Here is a 26,385-nt window from a genome sequence, read left to right as displayed (position 1 = left end):
ACATGATGAAGTCATCCTTAAGAAAGATCCCCTTGTTCCTGTCGACATTGAATTAGTTGCTCATAAGAGCTATGACATAGAGCTCCAATAGGCTTGGTAACAAGGCTGCCCAAGCAATGAAGTAAAGCCACATGTCTAAGGGGTATATCTTGGATACCAACCAAGAAAATGCAAAGCGAGCAAATTATTACTATAAGTATCAAGAACTGAAAGAGAGGTGAGGGAAACTCGACGTGCATGCATATACCTAAAGCGTAGGTTTGTACACATATTCAAAGCGGTCTTCTGGGTCAGCAAGGGGTGCCACGGGGTAGCACGGGGAGGATGGCGAAGGATGATATTGGGTGACAAGTTCCACGAATATTGTGGAGGTGGTGGCAACCGTAGTGCCGTGTTATGCTCGGATCTGTGGCACCGATGTCATAATTAGCTTCGTTGTTAGCTGAACCAATCATTATTTAAATATCTTGAAAATTAGAGGAGACGATCCACAAGAAAGTAGACCGTACAGCGTGTCTAGCTTCACCCTCGCTCCCCATTGTAACGAGAGCACCTTTCGTCACGCCGAGGGGTACGACGTCCTGCATTCATAGCACAGATGGCGCAGGTAAGAGAACAGCGTGTTATAAAGCGTACACACTAGATGCTAAGTGTTTCAGAATACGTACCACATCGCCACAATAGATCTCTAACACGTTGCCGAACGCGGTGAAGAGAGCGCTAAGGAATCCGTGCCAGTTCATGTATGCCTCCTCCAGGCCTGTCACGAACAAGGTTACAGGCAGCTGGAACAAGGTGCTGGGATAAGGAGGAACTGGTGGAGGATCAGTGGCACTGGTGCTCCTACCCCGTGGAAAGCGTATTATTCCTCGTTCCTCCTTCCTGGCGAACACGCCCACAAACAAGGTTTTTCCAGGTCTGCGCAACCTTCTGAGCACCTCGTGATCAGCGTGAGCAGCTGCGTCTATGGCCTTATGGGCTTCTTCTTTGCTGCTAAATTGGACGAACCCGTATCCTTTGGTCCTCCCCGCCGCGTCGCGGGCCACACAACAACTCAGCACGCAGCCAAATCTGCAGAAGGCGTATCGCAACCCCCGGTTATCTATCCGCTTGTCCAGGTTCTGTAAAGATTGCGCCAGCCAGCAAGCCGTACGTATTACTATACGTATACGGGCACGTATTTTGACACGTAAATGTGCTACACAGATAGCACATCCACGTACTACATACCTTGACAAACAGGTTGGCATGCCGGAACTGGGGTTTCAGCCACCACTCCCCTTCCAGCTGCTCCACGACCTGGCTCCGCTCCTCCTGCACGGCTGCCGCTGCAGCTGAAGTCTCCCCCGCCATCCAAGATCTAATCAACAGCACTGGTCTCGCGGATCACGACGTGTCTTGAGTACGAAGTTTAGTTCTCTCAGGTTGACTAACTCTCTTGGCCACCCGCATCAGGTAAGCCTCTTTATAAGCACGAAACCGCATGCTTTCCGACGTAACGATCCAAGCTTATTATCCGTGCCTACATTCGTCTTGATGGCTTCCGACAATGAGAGCTTCTTTTTGGTTTCCGTTTTTTTTCTTTCCCCTTCTTTTGATTGGAATAATCTTATCTTTGCCCATATGAAATTTTGTCATAAATTAGGTCAACATGTGTAGTTCAATAAAGGAGTTTGAAGTTCTATATGCAACTTTTGCATATTTATTATGTAACAGTTTTACTGATGGTGTTTAGACATGCATCGTGTTTTGAAGCGAAGCATGTTCGTAGATAAATTTTTGCATTGTTTAAACACATGGAGGATGTGTAGAAGAGAATATGTATGCATATGTACTTTGAGTCACTGATCATAATTTTCAACATTCGCATTTTTTTTGGCCGTAGGCACCATCGCCAAGCAGGAATAAGAATGGAAAGACAGCATTTTTCAAGGTGATATCTAGGCAAGGTGAGATTGTTGAGACAGGTAAGCCGTCCATCTTGAATGTTGTTATTCTTTCAACGATACAATTATTATTCCGTAATATGATGCATGTGAAGTCGTGTGAATCAGCTCTTTGGAACACCTATCATCGGCTTGGCTCGACTATATTTTCAAGCAAACTATAACATCTTTCATTCTCTTGATCTGCTTGGAGCATTGGGTCGAATGGAGAGCTTTCATGATGGATTACCTATTGAGGATAGAAAGGCATGTCATTGAATGTAAATGTTTTGTTATAGCCATCTACTTCTAGAACAGTCGATTATGTAGCATATTGAAAGTAAACACATCCGTAATATCAAATGTGGTCAAGTCAATTCTACTAGATGATTGCGAAAGCGATCCATCATTCCAAGAGACTGGATGGTTATCGAGAATAGATGGACAGTCCAAGATTATATTCGCAATCACTCTTGCTGTTTCGCAGACCGAGATGGATGTATCAATGCTGCTCAATAGTTGATCTTACATGATTTGTAGAAACTTACTAAATTCATAATTTGCAGGATGCCATGCTGGCAATGCTATAGTCTCTCCTGATCTGTGTCTTCATCACTTTGAAGCCTTCTCTATAGCCCTCATCATCTTTGAAAGCTCCAAGAAATGCCTTTAGTCATGCTTTCAAGAGGAAGCATTGTGATATGGAGTAAGATCACGAGTTTACTTTATCAAGATGTAAACTCTCTTTCCAATCAATCTTGTAAACATGATTGCATGCTCATCTTTTAAAAGACTCCTGTGGTAGCTTCTTTTGACGAAAAGTATTCTAGCTTCATTTACTTTTTTCTCTTCTTCTTTGCTTCAACACCCTTCTCTTTGATATGAACCTATTATTTAAGCAATGTGCCCTAGCAAGAATATGCTTTGCGCAAGAATATGCTTTGGAATAGAACTTCATACTCATCCACTCATGATTTGAGGTCAAACGCAATGTCCAATCCATGATATGAAACCAATCAATCAATGATCACACAAAAATTATGAATGTAGTGAAGGTACCTAGCCTGTATACATGTGCTCGTGTGTCATACAAAATGCAAAAAAAGTTCCTTGATTAGATAGAGATAGCCTCAACCCAATAATAATGAGAATATTCTTTTGAGCCATCTAGGCTTGTGCGATTTCTACAATGTAGCACGCTCACAAAGTAGAGAATTGTCAATGTCAACATCAAGTTGTCAACGCAAAACATACAAAATGCATCAACACCAAACTCTTGGAAACCCCTCCATTGAACAAAACTTCTCAAGATCTAGAAACTTAGCAACATAAGATCCATCAATGTCAATTACAACTCATCATACAAACTTGCCAATGCATAGGAATTGTCCACAAGGAAAAAAAAATTCAACACAAGGGAAGCGTGTCAACACTACGTTCTCACCAATAGACACAAACTTCGCAACATAAAGACTATCGTAATTGGTATCTATGGAGAAAAAGGATCTCTAAAGAGCCATCATATGTAGAATGTTAGAGCGCCATAACAAAAAGCAGAAAACAAGAAAACTCAAGGAATAATACAGAGCCATCTTATGCAGAATGTTAGAGCACCCTAACAGAAAGCACAAAATAAGAAAACTCAAGGAATGATAAATATTTCCATTCCAACAGAGATGTGAAGAAAATGCATCACTAGTGACGACTAGCATGATGGATAAGGAATCATTCTTTAGAGATGCATCTAATGAGTTGAAAATGACACTTGAAAACTATGGCACTACCACCAATAAATAGATGAGCAAGGTGGCATATCTTTTGTTAGAGGATGATTACACCACGTTGGCAAAACGAAGCAAGGATACAATTAATAAGTTGTTGGACATATGAACCCAGTTTCCCAACACGAGAAGGATGACATGCAGATAGCCATGAATGAAATAAGAAGAGCTATTGGACATTGCGCTAGGTGCCCAAGGTGGGAAAGAAGACATGGAGAGAGACATGAACAAAAAAAGAAGAATGTCGATTGGCATAAATGTTCTGGAGTCCTACTTTGACTAAAAGGCAAACTAACCCACTATACTAAAGGTTAATATACAATTCATTTGCCATAATGTTGTCTTCCAAGTCACCAACATGCTACTCTGATAGGTATAGGAGCTACACTAGGTTCTAGAGATGATACAATCCTGTTGATCGCTAAGCAAGAATAACAACATAGATGTTAACCCCAAGTCGAGAAGGTGAAAGAATGAATGAAAAAGCAGGAAGAAGATGGAAAAGGAGCAAAGACATGCACGCGGCCTCTAAAGCTAAGCCAGGGCCAAAAGCATAATTTTAAATGAAAGGTGCCTCAAGAACTCTAAAAGCTCTTGTAAAAGAGTGCCAAGCTCCCTCCTATGCCATTTGTAAAAGAATAGATGGGTATAGGCTTAGGGCATGAAGCAAGAAGAGGGAATTAGAGAAAGGGACTTTGCCACAATGGCTGGTCATGTAAAAAGGGATGGGCGCCCATGGGGTTTTAGGGTTTGTGTATATAAATTTCAAAAAGTCAATGGAAGCTCATTCTTTGGTGTTTGACTAACAAGAGCTCTTCTCTTATTCTCAGAGCATTATGAGCATTTGTCATTAATTTTTCAATTATTGAAAGAAAATCAATTGTTTGCAAATCCTGAAAAGAGTGAATTCTTTAAGACAGAAATTGAGTATTTAGGTCATATTGTATCATCTGAAGGAATTAAAGTTGATCCTAAGAAAATTGATGCAATATTGCACTGGCCTGTTCCTAAAAACGTGCATGAGTTACGCTCATTTCTTGGTCTTGCTAGTTTCTATAGGAAGTTTGTACGTAATTTTTCATTACTTGCTTTACCATTAACCAAACTTCTCAAGAAAGGAATTGTTTATCAATGGACTAAAACTCAACAGAAATCCTTTGACTTACTGAAACGTGCATTAACCAATGCCCCTGTTCTACAATTGCCTGACTTTAATAGACCATTCTTTCTAGTTGTGACCGATGCTAGCGGATCAGGAATAGGAGCCGTATTAATGCAAGACAATCATCCAATAGCATATTCTAGTTCTAAGCTGAAACCCTCTGAGCTGAAATATTCCACTTATGACAAAGAACTATTAGCAGTAGTACAAGCATTAAGACAGTGGAAACACTACTTAATGGGTTCAGAATTCATGATAAAGACCGACCAGCAAAGCATTAGACATTTACTTAGCCAACCCCAAATTTCTAACCGTCATATCAAATGGGCTTCCTTCATTCAAAGTTTTCATCCTATCATTCAATACCAACCAGGAAAAGAAAATGTAGTTGCTGATGCATTGAGTAGAAGACCTGCAATTCATAATATTTCTGTCATATCTTTTGATTTTTTGATTGCTATGAAAGATACATATCACTAGGATATTACTTTTCATTCTGATTGGTATAAATTAGTTCAAAATAATTTCATTCCTGTTGATTCATTGTCTTTTTTTAAATTGAAAGATTGGTATGATGCAAATCTTATATAATGTGATTGAAGATTAATTTGAGTAAGTGAAAATTTTGGAGAAATTATATCAACAAAAGTAATAAGATCATAGGTTTCTTTGGAAACGAAAAGGTTTTTTCACATCGTAATGTTTAATACTCCATTATTTGAATTTCTTTAACTCTCAAAATGTTATAGTTTCTAAAGCTTCATAGTGCTTATCTTGCAAGAGAATGATGAAACACATGTATTTTCTTATTGAGTACACATTTGGATTAGAAAGGTATAGTTTGCTACCGGTAATCTTGTATTTTCTCTAGTAATACTTGCAATCCTATAGTAGCAACCCTGCAATAGCTATTGGAACTTTAATAGTATTCTATCATACAAGAGTATATTGAGATGTATGCTATTTCATGCTAGTATAAAGATCCAAAATAAAGTGGTAATTACAATTACCCGCACTCATGCAATCCTTGTAGCGATAGTTCCTACAGTGAGCCCACTCTTAAAAATAAGTAGACCCATAAATTTTGAATGTCACAGCCATTATAAGGCTAGAAATAAAGATTATAGTGATTGTCCTAAGAAGAATGCCTAGCACAAGTAAACATATCCTCAAGTTTCCTTGCACACTCTTTGAGGTAGAGGTTATTCATAAGGGATAGATGTGATTCACAACGATGATATTATATCCATATCTATAGATGTGATTACAAGATCTCAGATCGAACACACCCGTGTTAGAATTCGGAGGCTATTCAGCACCGATGGATACATGATTGGGGAAACAAATGCCAAGAAGAGAAGGAAAAGAACGACAAAAAATCTCCTATTTCAAACCAAAGGGATTACAATAAAATTGATCATGATGAATAAAGTCATGTCTACTACTTACAGCAAAAACATTACTCCTCACACTAATAAGATGGAAACCTCTAAAATCAAGAAATATCCCAATACTGAAAGACAATTGGATAAAATTAACAAGGTCAAGAAGTGGGTGCAACAAGCTCAACAAGTTCAGTAAGTACCAAAACCTAGTTTTGAGAAGAGTGGTAGAGGGATGTTGAGCAATGCATCACTCTCGGACATGAGACAAGGAATTGATATGGAAAAGCTAGCGCTAACCCACCTAAAGGTGGACTGAGCCAATGTTTCACAGTCCCTAAATAAACTAGGGATCTCCCAAACTAATGATTTTATTGCAAATATGTTAAATATAGACTTGTTGCCACCTTGGCCTTGATCAACTTGACAATACCACTTGGGCTATTGATTCACAATGCCGTTGAGCTCTAAAGAACTTTTCAATGCTATATAGAGGGCATGTTGGATATACAAGGCAGTCTTCTTAGGAAACTAGTGAGATATAGTGACAATAGAAATGAAAAGTTGGAAAACCACACCCATTGATAATGAGCAATAGTAGATGCATATTCTAGCATGCTCAACATGCCATTTGTGGAAGAAGAGGATTACAAGGAAGATAATGAGAGATTAAGTCAAGTTTGACAGGACAAGCATATTGCCCACCTAATCTATCCTACTGATTCTTAAGTTACATGATGTGTCCTCATGATGACGCCATAAGTTTTTTGACTTGATGCTGTGGGATTCTATATATCTACAAACCATATGGAGTTGAGAAAGATTCTCACTAAGTGGCGCTTGATACCATGCAGTTACCTTACATTTCACTCTTATCAACTTTCTTAGTTTACACACACATATATACATATATATGTACTTATGTACACACACACACACACACACACACACACACACATAATATGCATACATATATATCAGTAATGCCTCCTTATTTTTTATTGTTTCAAAATAAACAAGACTTGGATATTATATTCTTAGCCTAAATAGAGTGAAATTATGAAGCCATTGCATCATTGCTTGTTGAGAACGAACAACACAAATCTATGATTCATTGAAAGATTGTGTGTACCTTTGATGTTGAGGTGGAGTTACTCAAAAGCACAATAGGAGTTGAACTAGTCAAAATTTTTGGTGGTGAATTAACATTTAAGAAGTAATTATAATCGTCGACAAGAAAAAGGTGCTCTTGATGTTGATATTGTCATTGGCTCTCACTTTGCTACATTTTTTGTGATAAAAATCGTTCTCAATTCCCTAAGATAGGGCTGTACATTCTCATTTTTTAGAATTGTTACTCAGAAGATGTATTGTCTTTGTAAGTTATGCTATTCAAATAGATGTTCTTTTTTCAAGACTTTTTGAAATATTTTTCCTGAGATGCATTAACAGTAGCCAATAGGGTTGTGGTGTGGTGGTTTGAGTGTGAGTTGAGTCTAAGGGGTGTGAAAGTTCAAACCCTATGCCCTCCATCCTCAAAATCATAATATACACTTATTTCAAATAAAAATAATGCCCAAATAATTTGACAAATCATTGGGCATGATGAAGTCATCCTTATGAAAGATCTCATTGTTCGTGTCGACATTGAATTAGTTGCTCATAAGAGCTATGGCATGGAGCTCCAATAGGCAGCAAGTTGGCCGCTTGGTAACAAGGCTGCCCAAGCAATGAAGTAAAGCCACATGTCAAGAGGTATATCTTGGATACCAACCAAGAAAATGCAAAGCGAGCAAATTATTACTATAAGTATCAAGAACTGAAAGAGAGGTGAGGGAAACTCGACGTGCATGCACATACCTAAAGTGTAGGTTTGTATACATCTTCAAAGCGGTCTTCTGGGTCAGCAAGGGGTGCCACGGGGTAGCACGGGGAGGATGGCGAAGGATGATATTGGGTGACAAGTTCCACGAATATTATGGATGTGGTGGCAACCGTAGTGCCGTGTAATGCTCGGATCTGTGGCACCGATGTCATAATTAGCTTCGTTGTTAGCTGAACCAATCATTATTTAAATATCTTGAAAATTAGAGGAGACGATCCACAAGAAAGCCGATAGTACAGCATGTGTAGCTTCAACCTCGCTCCCCATTGTAATGAGAGCACCTTTCGTCACGCCGAGGGGTACGACGTGCTGCATTCATAGCACAGATGGCGCAGGTAAGAGAACGGCGTGTTATACAGCGTACACACTAGATGCTAAGTGTTTCAGAATACGTACCACATCGCCACAATAGATCTCTAACACGTTGCCGAACGCGGTGAAGAGAACGATAAGGAATCCGTGCCAGTTCATGTATGCCTCCTCCAGGCCTGTCACGAATAAGGTTACAGGCAGCTGGAACAAGGTGTTGGGATAAGGAGGAACTGGTGGAGGATCAGTGGCACTGGTGCTCCTACCCCGTGGAGGAAGTGTTATTCGTCGTTCCTCCTTCCTGGCGAACACGCCCACAAACAAGGTTTTTCCAGGTCTGCGCAATCTTCTGAGCACCTCGTGATCAGCGTGAGCAGCTGCGTCTATGGCCTTATGGGCTTCTTCTTTGCTGCTAAATTGGACGAACCCGTATCCTTTGGTCCTCCCCGCCGCGTCGCGGGCCACGCAACAACTCAGCACGCAGCCAAATCTGCAGAAGGCGTCTCGCAACGCCCGGTTATCTATCCGCCTGTGCAGATTCTGTAAAGATTGCGCCAGCCAGCAAGCCGCACGTATTACTATACGTATACGGGCACGTATTTGGACACGTAAATGTGCTACGCAGATAACACCTCCACCTACTACATACCTTGACAAACAGGTTGGCATGCCGAAACTGGGGTTTCAGCCACCACTCCCCTTCCAGCTGCTCCACGACCTGGCTCCGCTCCTCCCGCACGGCTGCCGCTGCAGCTGAAGTCTCCCCCGCCATCCAAGATCTAATCAACAGCACTGGTCTCGCGGATCACGACGTGTCTTGAGTACGAAGTTTAGTTTTCTCAGGTTGACTAACTCTAGTGGCCACCCGCATCAGGTAAGCCTCTTTATAAGCACGAAACCCCATGCTTTCCGACGTAATGATCTAAGCTTATCATCCGTGCCTACATTCGCCTTGATGGCTTCCGACAATGAGAGGTTCTTTTTGGTTTCCCTTTTTTCTTTCCCCTTCTTTTGATTGGAATAATCTTATCTTTGCTCATATGAAATTTGGACATAAACTAGGTCACGTGTAGTTCAATAAAGGAGTTTGAAGTTCTATATGCAACTTTTGCATATTTGTTATGTAAAAGTTTTACTAATGGTGTTTAGACATGCATCGTGTTTTGAAGCGAAGCATGTTCGTAGATAAATTTTTACATTGTTTAAACATATGGAAGATGTGTAGAAGACAATATGTATGCATATGTATTTTGAGTCACTGATCATAATTCTCAACGTTCACATTTTTCTTAGCCGTAGGCACCATCGCCAAGTAGGAATAAGAATGGAAACACATCATTTTTCAAGGTGATATCTAGGCAAGGCAAGATTGTTGCTAGGTAAGCCATCCGTCTTGAATGTTGTTATTCTTTCAACGATCCAATTAATATTCCGTAATATGATGCACGTGAACTCGTGCTAATCGGCTCTTTGAAACACCTATCATCGGCTTGGCCCGACTATATTTACAAGCAAACAATAACATCTTTCATTCTCTTGATCTGCTTGGAGCATTGGGTGGAATGGAGAGCTTTCACGATGGATTACATGTTGAGGATAGAAGGCCTTTCATTGGATGTAAATGTTTTACTATAGCCAACTACTTCTAGAACAGTGGATTATGTAGCATATTGAAAGCAAACACATCTGTAATATCAAATGTGCTCAAGTCAATTCTACTAGATGACTGCGAAAGCGATCCATCATTCCAAGAGACTGGATGGTTATCGAGAAAAATCGACAGTCGAAGATTATATTCGCAATCACTCTTGCCGTTTCGCAGATTGAGATGGATGTATAAATGGTGCTCAATAGTTGATCTTGTAACAGCTTTGCATTGAGAAATTCTTTTGTGTAGTCTGGCAAGAGTGATACCATGTATTTTTTTCTCTCTTTCTTCGCAAGACATTGTTGGCATTTAGTTATTACCACGTTGACTCTGTATTATTGGCATTGTAACTTGTATTTCTTCTCTAGATGCATTACTTCTTTACGAGTTGGTACCATGATATTGCATTGTGACTATACCATAGGATGCACACATTGTTAGTCTTCTAATGATGCTTTCACAGTCTATTGCCTAAGATGATTTGAAATTTTCTATATCATACCAAGTTATAGCAAATCGTTTTTGGTGCGCAAATCGGTCGCAGAATGCTCACGTAGTGAATCCCAGAAGGTCCCCAAGAACAATGAACTCTACCTTTTTGCACAAAAAACAATGAAAAAGCATGAACAACAAGAAGCAAGAGACCAATTGGGTTCAATCTCCCCCCATGCCTTGTGTGAGCGCTTCACAAAGCATGTATTTTATGTATATTTCCATCTTCATGCTCAATAATAGCCCAATTTACAAAAATATGACAAGCTTTTAGCTTTTGAGTTTGCTTTCTACAAAAATAGGAAATAAAGCTAATGGACGGTGCCCATAGAGTCTGGCACGCCCAATCTCAATGTCCAAATAGAAATAACATATCCGTGCGCATAGGCGCATACAAAATAATAATCAATAATCGATGTCTCTATAGACATAACAAAATATAGGCGTGGCGCCTATCAAAATATAATCCAAAGGTCGAATACTCGCTAGACTCCAATGCTTTCCTCCGCCACTGCTGCTATCTGTACACATCAACTGAAGCATTCACAATCGTTAGTAAAATAATACAATTAAACCGACAAAAGTGAATACCTAGCAGTCTTTAGCTACATAAATAAATCAACTGGTTAGAAATAAATCCTAACCTTAATTTATTACGAGTGCGCACTCTAAACTCATAAACGTTTATTAATTTAATATGCATTTTGCGGAATCACCCGCTATGGAATCACCCACGTACACACTAAATTAATGAAACGCACGAAAAGGATAGGCGTCCCCATCAACTTCTCGCACAAAGAATCCTCTTTGTGTATGAGCCCCGGTCATCTAAGTTTACGGAATCCACCGTAAAACCTCACGGAATCCACCGTGGAATATGCCTCCTGGCATCATACCCCGGGGGTGGGATAGCAATTGACCTCAATTGCTATTAGCTCAATGTGGAGCTAACAGAGTGGGGAAAGCATTTAAGTCTCTAGCGTGCATCCATTGTGCTTCCTCTACAGTATGGTTCTTAAATTTTACTAGATATCTATAATACCTTCGGCCAGTTCTAGTGGTCATGTAGTCAGTGTCTATGATAGCTTCTGGTTCAAGTATTTCAGTCTCTTCCTCTAATAAAGGTGGGTTTTCATAAACAGGGTGGATAGGTAATTGGTCTCTAAATGGTCTCAATAAACTAATGTGAAATGTATTATGAATTTTCCAATGAGATGGCAATTCTAACTTGAATACATTATCATTAATCTTATGAATGATTCTAAATGGTCCATAGAATCTAGGAGCTAATTTGACAACTGGATGTCTATCTACACTTTGCAGTCTACGCTTTTCTATTCTAAGCCAAACATAATCATCAATTTTGAAATTCATGGCTTGTCTTTTCTTGTTAGCTTGTTTGGTATATGATTGTTGGGCTTTAGCAATCATATCCTTAACCTCATCAAAAATACTATTATGCATAGTAGCAATATCATCAGCACTCTGAATTCTATTAGACAAAGATGCAACAGGTGTAGATAATCTATATCCATAAATGACTTCAAAAGGTGCTTTCTTTGTAGATGTGTGCGGTGTATTGTTGTATGCAAACTGTAATAAATGCAAATGAGTGTCCCATGTCTGAGGTTTAGAGATAGTATATGCACGTAAAAGATCTAGAATGGTGCTGTTTGTGGCTTTTGTTTGCCCATTTGTTTCTAGATGAAATGCAGATGAAAAATCAATCTTTGTGCCTAGATTTGCAAACAGTGTAATCCAAAAATTGTTACAAAATCTAGAATCACGATCTGAAATAATCACTTTTGGCAATCCATGGTTAGTAAAAACAGTTTTTCAAAATAACTGTACTGCTTGTGATGCTGTTAAAGTTTTCTTACATGGAATAAAATATGCTTGCTTACTAAATCTATCTACAATTGTCCAAATCATGTCATGGTTAGATTTAGTATTTGGTAAACCAGTAATGAAATCCATAGAAATATGTTCCCAAGGTTTAGATGGAATAGACAAAGGCATTAATAATCCATACTGTTTACCATGATGTCTTTTTATTCTTTGACAAATCAAACATTCAGAAACGAAATTAGATACATCTGCATCCATATGCGGCCAATAAAAATCTTCAGTTAACATGCGTAATGTAGATATGATACCTCTATGACCTTGATATAGGGGAATAATGAATTTCATTCAAAACAAAAAATCGGAATGGAATAGTAACACACAGTCTCTTTTCAAAAAACATAAATCCATCATTATATGACAATGAATCAACAGGAATGAAATTATTTTGAACTAATTTATGCCAATCAGAATGAAAAGTAATATCCTGGTGATATTTATCTTTCATAGCAATCAAAGAATCAAAAGATATGATAGAAATATTATGAATTGCAGGTCTTCTACTCAATGCATCAGCAACTACATTTTCTTTTCCAGGTTGGTATTGAATGATAGGATGAAAACTTTGAATGAAGGAAGCCCATTTGATATGACGGTCGGAAATTTGGGGTTGGCTAAGTAGATGTCTAATGCTTTGCTAGTCGGTCTTTATCATGAATTCTGAACCCATTAAGTAGTGCTTCCACTGTTTTAATGCTTGTACTACTGCTAATAATTCTTTGTCATAAGTGGAATATTTCAGCTCAGAGGGTTTCAGCTTAGAACTAGAATATGCTATTGGATGATTGTCTTGCATTAGTACAGCTCCTATTCCTGATCCGCTAGCATCGGTCACAACTAAAAAGAATGGTCTACTAAAGTCAGACAATTGTAGAACATGGGCATTGGTTAATGCACGTTTCAGTAAATCAAAGGATTTCTGTTGAGTTTCAGTCCATTGATAAACAATTCCTTTCTTAAGAAGTTTGGTTAATGGTAAAGCAAGTAATGAAAAATTACGTATAAACTTCCTATAGAAACTAGCAAGACCAAGGAATGAGCGTAATTCATGCACACTTTTAGAAACAGGCCAATGCAATATTGCATCAATTTTCTTAGGATCAACTTTAATTCCTTCTTTTGATACAATATGACCTAAATATTCTATTTCTGTCTTAAAGAATTCACTCTTTTCAGGATTTGCAAGCTTGAGGTTCTTCTTTATTGGTGGACGCTCTTTGTAATTTTGTCAATTGCGCTTGCAATGCTTGTCTAGCCCTTCGCTCTTCTTCCAATTGCAGCATGATTAGATCCAGTTTTTGTTCCATGGTAGGCTCAGGTAAGTCGTCTTCAGCCATAGGATCATCCATATGTGGGGTCGTCATCCTGTAAAACTCAATAAACCTTTCTCACTCAAAATCAGGTTAGCGGGATGAGCGTAGCTTAAATTCGGGGTTACAAGGCTATATATTTTTGGGTATTTCTTTCTCAATTTTCAGAAAATATGCAATATTTCCGTCTTCGTTTGCTGAAAATACTTCAGCGAACCTGTAGATAGGTAGAACACCTTGCCACGAACAACTTTCCAGTTCAGAGTTTTTGCATAGGAACAAGCCTTCTAGGAGTTTTGAGCACTAGTCAGTTCTGACTCCAGTTGACTAGTCTGACTTGCAGAGTTGCAGACTTAGCCGACTTGTAGAGTTACAGACTTGCAGAACTTAGGCCGACTTGAGGAACTTGCAGGACTTGATTCCACGTGACTTGCAGAACTTGATTTTTGATGCGCAGGACCCGAAGTTTATTGACTTGCTTGTTCTGTGTGACTTGAATAGCTTAGCTTGATTTAGGAGATTAAGCTTAATAGCTTAATGAACAGTCGTCGTCAAATTTCGTGAGGGGAGGGGGGGCCGTTTTTTCCACCACGCGAAAAAATCGGAGGTCCTCAGAGACCTCACTATTGAAAATTTGAAGTAATAAGCTTCTTTTTAAGCTTATAAGCTTAACAATTAAGCTTTGAAAAAGATGGATTATGAAGTTTGCTCACTGTATAACCACGACTTGATGAAGGAGATGGATGTGTGGTCCTCCGCCTACAGAGCCTGGTCCTTCGCGATCTGACAGTGGAAACAGGGGTTCTTGATCGCCAGAAGTCTGCCTATATCGACGGTTCGCAATGAGATTGACTGTAGAGCCCGATCGTTCCTGGAGCTCCGCCTTCGCCCGAGATTGGTAGCGATTGGAAGCTCTTGATCTCAGCTCCGCTCTAATACCACTGGTGCGCAGATCGGTCGCAGAATGCTCACGTAGTGAATCCCGGAAGGTCCCCAAGAACAATGAACTCTACCTTTTTGCACAAAAAACAATGAAAAAGCATGAACGACAAGAAGCAAGAGACCAATTGGGTTCAATCTCCCCCCATGCCTTGTGTGAGCGCTTCACAAAGCATGTATTTTATGTATATGTCCATCTTCATGCTCAATAATAGCCCAATTTACAAAAATATGACAAGCTTTTAGCTTTTGAGTTTGCTTTCTACAAAAATAGGAAATAAAGCTAATGGATGGTGCCCATAGAGTCTGGCATGCCCAATCTCAATGTCCAAATAGAAATAACATATCCGTACGCATAGGCGCATACAAAATAATAATCAATAATCGATGTCTCTATAGACATAACAAAATATAGGTGTGGCGCCTATCAAAATATAATCCAAAGGTCGAATACTCGCTAGAATCCAATGCTTTCCTCCGCCACTGCTGCTATCTCTACACATCAACTGAAGCATTCACAATCGTTAGTAAAATAATACAATTAAACCGACAAAAGTGAATACCTAGCAGTCTTCAGCTACATAAATAAATCAACTGGTTAGAAATAAATCCTAACCTTAATTTATTACGAGTGCGCACTCTAAACTCATAAATGTTTATTAATTTAATATGCATTTTGCGGAATCACCCGCTATGGAATCACCCACGTACACACTAAATTAATGAAACGCCCGAAAAGGATAGGCGTCCCCATCAACTTCTCGCACAAAGAATCCTCTTTGTGTATGAGCCCCGGTCATCTAAGTTTACGGAATCCACCGTAAAACCTCACGGAATCCACCGTGGAATATGCCTCCTGGCATCAGTTTTAGTGAGACAAAACAAGGAACTTAACAAGACAAGGAATGTACCTTAATTAATGATGTTAAAGAATAAGAAATGAAGAAGTTACCATTACAAGTTTTTTGGTAGAAGGAGATAGCCAATTTTCATTTGAAAATACTGAGGAAGAACTTTAAAAACAAGGAACCCTATGAGGAAGTAGGAACTCAAACAGAAAAACATATAAAAGTGAGATCATGTGTATACAGCCCAATATCTTTGAATAAACAATGAGAGCTAAGGACCTAGAGAGAGATTGGGTAATTGATAAGTCTTCATTGTATAAAGAAACTAGTTGCACATATATTATGCATAGCCTACGTGCATGGGCACATGTATATGCATAGACATATGAATCCATATATATATACTCATGGAAGTTACTATATATATATCCTCTACATCACGTGTGTTCAAGGCCTATTTATAAATATCGATATTATAAATTTTTATTCAATACCCACACGATTTTGAACCCACACGATGCACACATATATCGGTATTTTGAACCCACATGATGCACATATATATTCATAAGTAACTTACCCGAGTATGTATGTGTAGCTTATGCATAATTGTAGTTCATGTGTCTACCTATGCATAGCCGATCTTTATGTATTACCTATATGTGTACCTTTGCATGTGCAATGCCATACATGATGTCATGCCGCTAATTCTGATGCAATGTCCTTTGTTAATGCATCTTGAGGGCATTCTTGTTTTACAAATAAGTTGTACATGTGTTTATGAATAGAAAGTCCTATGCCTTCTTCCCCACAAATATCCCCATAGTTATTAACTAGATTTATGAACATATCTCTGTCATCTCATACTAAAGTAACAAGAAAATCTTTAAGGAAAATAAAATCACAAATGAGCAAGAGATAAAGTTGAAGAAAAGAGAAGAGAATTGGTTAGTAGCAAATAAGCGTCACAGATACTTCAACCATGTATGTATAGTGTTTCCAAATTCAAGACAACAACTAGTTCATTGTTTCCAACTTGCTAATAAACTCCAAAACTAAGCATTTAACACTCGAGTGTCATGCTCAAATGTATGAGAATAAGGGCATATACATTTTTAGAAGATGAAAGCCACCAATGCCTTGGAACCACATGTTGTTTATTGTAGTTAACAGCTAGTCTGGACAAGTCTGTGCTAAATATCTCAAAATCTGTGAAGAATTTGAAAAGACTTTCTTATGCAAATTGTAAAGCACGTCAAAACGGTCAAGCATAGTGGGTTGTTTCTCCAAAATCCATTTCTATAGCAAGATATAGCTTCTACAAAAAAGTAGGATGCCGGCACAGTTTCTTTTGACGATGTTTTCTTTAGATCTAATGTGTTGATGTCACATGGTGACTATCAAACGTTTAGGCTTTAGGCGTTCAAGCTCTGATACCATGTTCAAGATTCAAGGAGGGAGAGAGAGACAAAGACATGGAGCTATAACAAAGAGTAGTGAACTCTCATTTTTCTCTTTTTCTCAGTCTTTCATAATACTTACTAGAGTCTAATAACACATAACTGATAAACACGCTAGGCCACTAACTAACTGTACCACTAATTGTAGTTGAGTCAAACCGACTTAGTTATTACAACACACATGTAGAGTGACAGCTAAGACAACAGTTGTCTAGATAAGGTCGGCGGTCATATTGGTGATACTAATCACGAGCTTGATTCAAAAACTTTACAAGCATAATTTTCTTATAGGTAAAGGTTATTGGGCCTAGATTCAAGAAGATAATACTCAATCTCTAGAGTTACTAAGGATGAAAATGACACATCTAAGCAAGGCAATCCATTGAAGGAATGGAACTAGGGTGCTTGAAAAGTTTTGTATTAGCTTTCCATCACTATGTTAGACAAAATGATAAGGTATAACAAGATGTAGATAGCCTTGCAGAAGCATAGAATAACGTAGTCATACTATTTGGTACAAATATCAAAGCTAAAAGGTTTCAATTGAAGTTTGAGTTAAACAATGTCAACCATGGCAATGTGTCTATCAATGGATATGCATTGAAGACCAAGAATATTGTTGAAGCATAGGGTCTATTAAAGTGCATATTGATGATGATGATGATATAGTGGTTGTATGTTTGGATGTCTTGGGTAAGGAGTAAAAATAGTTTTGAACCTCCATTAATGCAACAGACAACATCCCTTCTTTTTTAGATCTAATATCTATGTTGATATTAGAAGAGAAAATTTAGGTATTTGTACATCTTCATCACAAAGTAATAATGGTTTAGAATAGGTCATCTAATCTAACACAAGCAAAGGTAAATATCATGGTTCTAGAGCTTGTGTGGTGGGCTTTATGGAAAAAAATAGGGGCAATCTCGTTACTCACATGCATCTATGATCCACATTTTCTTTTTGCTTTCGTAAAGCAGTTCTTCAACTTGTACGAGTGCTGTTCATATGTGGTTTGCTAGTCTATGGTCTATCAATAACCTACTAGAGGAGGACTCTTTTGATCCCAATTAGTATGCTTGGCTATGGAACTTTTATTTTACATCATCTGCAACAATTAGTTTTTCAGTAGTATACCAATTGCTCATCTCAACAAACACATCTCTACTCACCTGTAAAATGTGTGTAACTAGATTATGACACATGTAACCCTTCTGCCCAATGGAATAGCTAACAAATACACATTGTTCAAATTTTAGATCAAACTTCTTTCTTAGCTTCTTTGGAATACATACATATGACAAGTCCTGTTTCTTGTAGGTAAACATCTCCTTTGGTGTCACATCACCCATTGCAGTAGAGGGAGTCATATTCATAATATACATAGTTGTAGAGATAGCCTCAACCTAATAATAATGAGTATATTCATTTGAGCCATCTAGAATTGTGCAATTTCTATAATGTGGCTATTCTTACTTTCAGCAATATGATTCTCCTATATAGAATACCTATGTGTAAAATGGCTTTTAATTACATGCTTTGTAGAAACTTACTAAATTCATAATTTGCACAATCCCATGCTGGCAATGCTATAATCTCTCCTCATCTGTGTCTTTATCACTTTCAAGCCTTCTCTATAGCCCCCATCATCTTTGAAAGCTCCAAGAAATGCCTTTAACCCTACTTTCAAGAGGAAGCATTCTATATGTATAACACCATTTTTATACATTTTTTACATAAAGAAGGGTGCCATATAAAGGGGTTACTTACAGATTCAATAGAAAAGGGTTGTGTTTTATTCAAGAAAATTTCACAGATTAGGATATTTATAAATAGACCATGAACGCACGTTATATAGAGAATACATATATAGTGAACCCCCCCAGATTGTGATATGGAGTAAGATCACGAGTTTACTTTATCAAGATGTAAACTCTCTTTCAAATCGATCTTGTACACATGATTGCATGCTCATCTTTTGAAACACTCCTGTGGTAGCTCCTTTTGATGAAAAGTGTTCTAGCTTCATTTACTTTTTTCTCTTCTTCCTTGCTTCAACAACCTTCTCTTTGATATGAACTTATTATTTAAGTAATGTGCCCTAGCAAGAATATGCTCTGGAATAGAACTTCATGTTCATCCACTCATAATTTGAGGTCAAATGCAATGTCCAATTCATGATATGAAACCAATCCATGAATGCTCACACAAAAATTATGAATGAAGTGAAGGTACCTAGCCTGTATACGTGTGCTCGTGTGTCATACAAAATGCAAAAAAAGTTCCTTGATTAGATAGAGATAGCCTCAACCCAATAATAATGAGAATATTCTTTTTAACAACACAAAATCCATCAATGTCAATTACAACTCATCATGCAAACTTGCCAATGCATAGGAATTGTCCACAAGGAAAAAAAAATCAACACAAGGGAAGTGTGTCAACACTACATTCTCACCAATAGACACAAACTTTGCAACATAAAGACTATCGTAATTGGGATCTACGGAGAAAAAGGATCTCTAAAGAGCCATCATATGTAGAATGTTAGAGCGCCATAACAGAAAGCACAAAACAAGAAAACTCAAGGAATAATATAGAGCCATCTTATGTAGAATGTTAGAGCACCATAATAGAAAGCAAAAAATAAGAAAACTCAAGGAATGATAAATATTTCCATTCCACAAGAGATGTGATTGAGACTTTAAGAAAATGCATCACTAGTGAAGACTAGCATGATGGATAGGGAATCATTCTTAAGAGATGCACCCAAGGAGTTGAAAATGGCACTTGAAAACTATGGCACTACCACCAATAAATAGATGAGCAAGGTGGCATACCTTGTGTTAGAGGATGATTACACCACGTTGGCAAAACAAAGCAAGGATACAATTGACAAGTTGTTGGACATATGAACCAAGTTTTCCAACAAGAGAAGGACAACATGCAGATAGCCATGAATGAAATAAGAAGAGCTATTGGACATTGCCCTAGGTGCCCAAGGATGGAAAGAAGACATGGAGAGAGACATGAACAAAAAAAGAAGAATGTTGATTGGCATAAATGTTCTGGAGTCCTACTTTGACTTAAAGGTTAACTAACCCACTATACTGAAGGTTAATATACAATTCATTTGCCATAATGTTGGCTTCAAAGTCACCAACATGCTACTCTGATAGGTATAGGAGCTACACTAGGTTCTAGAGATGACACAATCCTGTTGATCGCTTAGCAAGAAGAACAACATAGAGCGCACAATGACCCATGTAACATTGTAGAGAAATTCAAGCATGTGTGTGAGGTGCATAACCTCATAGTTGATGATAAGAAGGTTGATACCTTTGGCCTTTTCTTAGGTGGTTAGGATAGGAGTTGGTTTATGAGATTGGACGAGAATGATAAAGCATGCTTTTCCACTCTCAAGAACGTATTCATCATGCAGTTCGCCAAAGACAAACATGAGGAGAACCTCAAGATGTGACTCATGCATCTACACCAACAAAAGGATATTTTTCCAAGATACAAAGCTTGTACAAGTGATTCCCTCTTACTGAGAGGCCAAATCCCAAGGCCATCTCCAAAGCCTTTGTCAAGGGGATATGAGATGGATATATATACGTGTTAAGAGGACTAAGGAAGACTTTCCAAGTATTTGGCTTGAAGTTCCCATACAGAGGCGACAAAGGGAAGTAAGTTTGGATTCTGCCTCAAATGGTCAAATATTTGAATTTAGCAAAGAGGAAAATCAAAAGGCTGATATGGTCATAAAAGGATTGGAACAGAACCAACACTTCCTATGGGTGAAGATGAGAGAAAGACAGATGTTTTGGGCAATCAAAGGATGATATTGTCATAGAAGAGTTAGAACAAAAACCAAAACTTCCTATTGGTAAATATGAGAGATAAATTTTTCTTTTCATAATACACTAGTTTTCTGGATGGGATTGCTAATGAGATAGCTAGAGATAAAACTAAAGAAGAAAGAAGGAAAGAGATATTTCTTATTGTTTTTTAGGAAATATTGGAAGGAGGGTATAAATATACCATCTATAAAGTTCAAAGGGACTTGGAAGTTTAAGAGATTCAAATATGAGGTTGCAAACTCTACATGGTTGTCTAGTCAAGCTAATTGTTTTGAAAGCAAGTTTGAATATGAGCTTCTAGCTCTAGAAGCATGATGGCTAAAGATGATTTTCTATTCAAGCTGGCTGTGTTGAAAGCTAATAGACTTGAAACCAAGTTTAGAGATGAGCTTCTACGGTCTAGAAAGCATGATGTGAGGATGTTGAGGCTAGTAATGCTCACTCTTTGGATAATGTTGATGGTGGTGACTCAATGATAGATCTAGAAGCATGATGTGAGGATGTTGAGGAAAATAGTGCTCATACTTTGGATAATGAGGATGGTAATGACTTAATGGAGTCATGCTTGGTTGAGGATAAGTTATTGGAATTTGGCTTGAATCCTAATTAGAGTAGAGGAGAGACTCTTCGTGTTGAGAGTGGATTGTTGATATTTGGACTTTTGGAGTGACTTATGTGATGCTAAGACTTTTTTAGGTGGTTCAAAATCCTTGGAGAGGCTCAATTTGATGCAAAAAAAGGTTTTGTGAGAGTGGTTTGGTGATATTTGGGGTTTTGGAGTGACTTATGTGATGCTAATATTTTTTTAAAGTGGTATTACACTTTTTTATTTAGTGCAGCATGACACATGGGGATCTTATATGTGTTGATGCATTTTTTCACTTATGTATGACTAGTAAGTTGCTAGAGATGGATTTTAGTACTATAAAAAGACTTGGAGAGACTACTTGATATTATGCGTAATTGTTAGGATGAGAGTGATTTGCACTTGGATGGAGCTTACTTAGAAAATCTCCATGAGTGTGGGTGAAAAAAAAGGTTATAAGGCCATAACAATGGAATCAATACCTTTCTGAAAGGCTTTCATAGTTCTCTTAGTTTTCCTCAAGTTGAGTGCAATACAATGAAACCTTTGTAGGGTTCAAAAAACAGTGAGCATGGATTGGATTGGATTTTTTATGGGGTTTTAGAGTAATATAGATGAGGTATAAGAATTCTTGCAAACTAGGAGAGGACGAATTATTTCACTTTTTATTAAATGAGAAAAATTTCCTAATTTTGCACTAGGAACGTTAGATCTAGGTTATTGTTCGCATGAGAGATATGCATACTAGAGTCTCAATAGTTTTGATAGGCTAGGATTCTAGACTCTACTTCGCTTGTGAGTCTTGTGGTACACTTAACATCATCAGCCAATGCATTTTTCTTTGAGGGTTGGAAAAAGAAGCTAGATTCAATGAGTTGAACATCAAGGAAGATCGAGTAAACTTTTGATACCTTAACTAGCACTCTAAAGATGAGAGTTCATAAGCACAACATCATTAGGAGAAATATGGAATCTCTCTTTTGCCCCTTAAGGATTTTCTCTCACCCCTCTCTCTCTAAAAAGAGACTTCAAAATAATATTATAATAAGAGATCTTCTACAATCAATCAAATCTCGTATTTGTATTTTCAATAGATTTCACCTATTATTTTATTCCCAAATTGTAGGATAAAGTCACTTTTTCTCAAAATCCTCATAACTAAAAAAATAAAATTCTATTTTCTCTAAAAAAGGAGCCAATCATTAATATATGACTTTAATGCCCTCATGACTTTTTAACATTAAAATATATTAGAATCATTCTCATTCTTGCTTCTTAAAAGAGCGAAAGTTTGGAAACGATATAAAGATTGTTTTTAAGATTCTTTTTGACCTAAAGACACCTTCTTTACTCAAGAGTTTCCTTGTAAATTTCTATCTTTTTTGGACAAGTATATGCCTATTTCTAGGCATTTTTTCATTCCCTCTCAAAGCTCTAATTTTGTTCGAAATTTTGTGTACTGCTCTCCTTCGCTCTAGAATATGGTTTCTTGTATAGGAATTCTTATGAAGCAACACTCAGTACTATCTACAACACTCTCTACCCTACTAGAAGCAATCTCAAGAGTGGTTTTGATACCCACTACAACAGAAATGAGGCATAGATGCGCATGTTAGACGCGCAAAGTCGGGCGCATCTATCATTGCGTCTATATGTGCGTGTGAAAGAGTGTGTAAATAGACGCGAATTTTGCGTCTATATATCAACGCAAATAGACGCGAATATAGACACATTTTCAGATGCGTAATTATTTAACCACCTGAAATTGGACTTAATATAATTAAAAAACCAGAGTTAATAATTATTTTTGCATTGCTCTCTAATGAATGGAAGTTCCTCCAGTTGACAAGCAAAGCTTGATATAAGTAATTAGCGACAAGCAACACAAACCTTATTATATAATTAGTAGCAAACATTGTATGTATCTTCTAATTTCTCTACTTGAAGATGATAAAAAATACTTCCTTTTTATTATGGAAAATTCAATTTAGCTTTAAACTTGACTATTGATTCTTGAGTATGCACATGTGCGCATGATATACCCACCAAAGATATGCCTACCAAAGATGATATTTTCCTCTTGAGTTTCTTTCTAAGATTTTGAGCAACAGAAAGATAGTACAGATATATATCCTCCTTTTTCCAAAGGTAAGTAGCACCAGGAAACTCAAGGGGTAAATTTTGATCTATGATCTCTAAAATTCTATGTTTTTCATCTTTATTATTACTGCAAATCCTTGTGTGTCTCATGGCTGTTGACCCAATTATACACTTTTCTCTGATTAGCACAATACTTGACATTTTGCGTATCTCGATAGTATTTTAGTAAAAATGGTTTTCCAAACTCATCTTGGTCTTCTCGACTAATCCTTTTAGGTGATTTGAAAATCCGGTCATATGTAGGAGTCTTCATCAATGATATCCCCTATTTGTATACTCTTGATTTGCTTTTGAGGTGGCAACTGGACTCTTTTACTTTGTATTGAAACTGGTTTGCTCATGCTCACTGTTTGTTTACAACTATCATTCTTTGATTTCAATTCCTCAATTGTTTTTTGGAGAGTGATGATAGTTTTCATAATTGAATCTAGAGTTTGTTGACTTGGGGAGGCCATGAGACAAGCTAAAATTAAATCAAGAAACTATGTTAATATTCAACCAATAAAGAATCAATCAATCATATAAAAAGCATACAACAATAATTGCACTCTCTTTTTCTCTCTCTCTCTCAATGATTTTAATGGATTTTTAAGTTTTAAAGAAAAACACCATACAACAATACAATATAAAACTATACAAACCATCAGACAAGCTAAAATCAAACAAGATACAAGGTAAAATCAAATTTACAACTTTATATGCTAGTATTCCTGAAACAAGAGATTATATCCATACATTAATCTTCTTCAAGCAAGAAATTTTCTCATTCTTTATAAAAAGAAATAACAATAATCGCACATACACACATACACACAAAGGTCCAACTACCTATACATGAGACATAACATGAGCTATATCCATGAGATATTGTCCTAATATACAAACACCCATAGACAAAGCATTACGATATACACAATGGGATGGCGATCAGATAATGATGTCCATTATGAGCAATGCTACTAGCACCCATTTGGATCTCCAAGAATGCAACACACACACTCTCTCTCTCTCTCTAAAGAAGTCAAGTTACATCACGTGATCTCCACACTATTGGAACATCTATAGACTCTCCAATTGATAATGTTACTCTCCTTCTCTTTGTAACTTCAAAGTTTGACATTACCATGCTACACAAGTTCCAATCCCTCCAAATATCTTCATCAATATCACTTCTCCATGTACTTCTATTATGATCACACTTCAACCATGACAATGTGCACCTTTTTTCTTCATAATCTACCTCTCTTATCTTTGCATGAATGTACTCCCCATCCATGTCATCATCATGTTTTCTTGCCAACACAATATCATATTTTTCTAACCAAGGAGGTATACAACCAACTGCCCCTATTTGTGATAATCTTGTTCTTTGAATTAGATCTTTTAGCTCATATGCAACAAGTCTATTATGTAAAGGTAAAGAAACAAACTTATGCAATAAAGAACTCAATGATCTTATGCAATCCCATGTAAATGGAAGTCGTTGAGTTTGTAGTATACTCATTCCCATGATTGGATCTATAAGTAAGCATTCTTCATTTTCTTTTACAGTTATGCATTGCTTGTAATATTCTCCACTAAAAAAGGTGTAATACTCTCCATCCCATTGAATGGAAAAACAATTAGTGAGTCTTGCTTTCCAATGACCTATACTTTCTAACGTACTACAAAAAGTGTTAGTTTTTACCATGACGTCATCTGCGATCTTCTATATTTCTCCATTATAAATAATTCTTCTATATGTGGTAACTAGATGTCCTACTAGTGCATTCTCTTGAAGATCAAGAAATTGTGCAATATATTTTTGTTCTTCTGATGAAAGGGGCCTATGTTCTCTTCTCTTTTTTGTGATTAAAATGCCTTTTTCACGCATCATTATGTTACAAGGATATTGGGAATCATCTCTTTCAAAAAGTTTCCATATCTCCTTTGCCTTCTCAATTGAAGAAACCTCCACAATGCCATTCTCATGAAATGAATAACAACACGGTGTCTGGTAATCAGTGAAAGCATAACCATCAGGTAAAACAAGATAGGCATGTACTTGGATAAGCATTCTTTCATGTGGCAAAAGCCCATCTACTTCCATTTCTAATAACTTAAATATTGAAGTGAAGAATGTCCTCTTATAATAGTTTACATAAGATATTTCGTTAAAGTGATTATTACTCTTTACTGCTATATATAATGCTACCATTCGCTCAAAGTCACAACACCAATACACATCATGCAATCCATGTCTCAATATGTCATCTAGTAGTTCTCCATTTCCTACAACGTGCTCTAAGGGAGAAGAAGTAGCACCAAAGGCTTCTTCCTTTCGAACTCTCCAAGCAGAAAACAAAGTACGTACAATACCTAAACATTTTTTTTACCAACCAATACATCGACTATAACTATAGAAGGCATGTGCAATATCTATGAGCAACAAACCTAGGTCAAAAATTGACTTTGGTATCTCATCAACTATACCTAAAATATATGGTAAGCACCATTGGATAAACTTTTGGTTTTCTTCAGCCTTAAAGCTTTCATAGTACTTACTTGGATTACGAGACCACCGTCCATGATGAATAGAGGGTGGAGAGAGCTTATAAGCCTTTTCACAACAAAAATCTATCATCTTTTTCTTTTCATTGGACATGGATCTCATGAGTACTCGTATGTATTTTTGAAATATATTTAGAGATAACACATGCATCGCATCATATACCAAGTCTATTGACAAGTTAA

Source organism: Lygodium microphyllum, chromosome 24 (genome assembly GCF_053477565.2).
Source record: "Lygodium microphyllum isolate KBCC chromosome 24, Lygodium_microphyllum_v1.1.10, whole genome shotgun sequence".
In the NCBI taxonomy this organism is placed as follows: domain Eukaryota; kingdom Viridiplantae; phylum Streptophyta; class Polypodiopsida; order Schizaeales; family Lygodiaceae; genus Lygodium; species Lygodium microphyllum.
Note: the sequence above shows the minus strand (reverse complement) of the source record.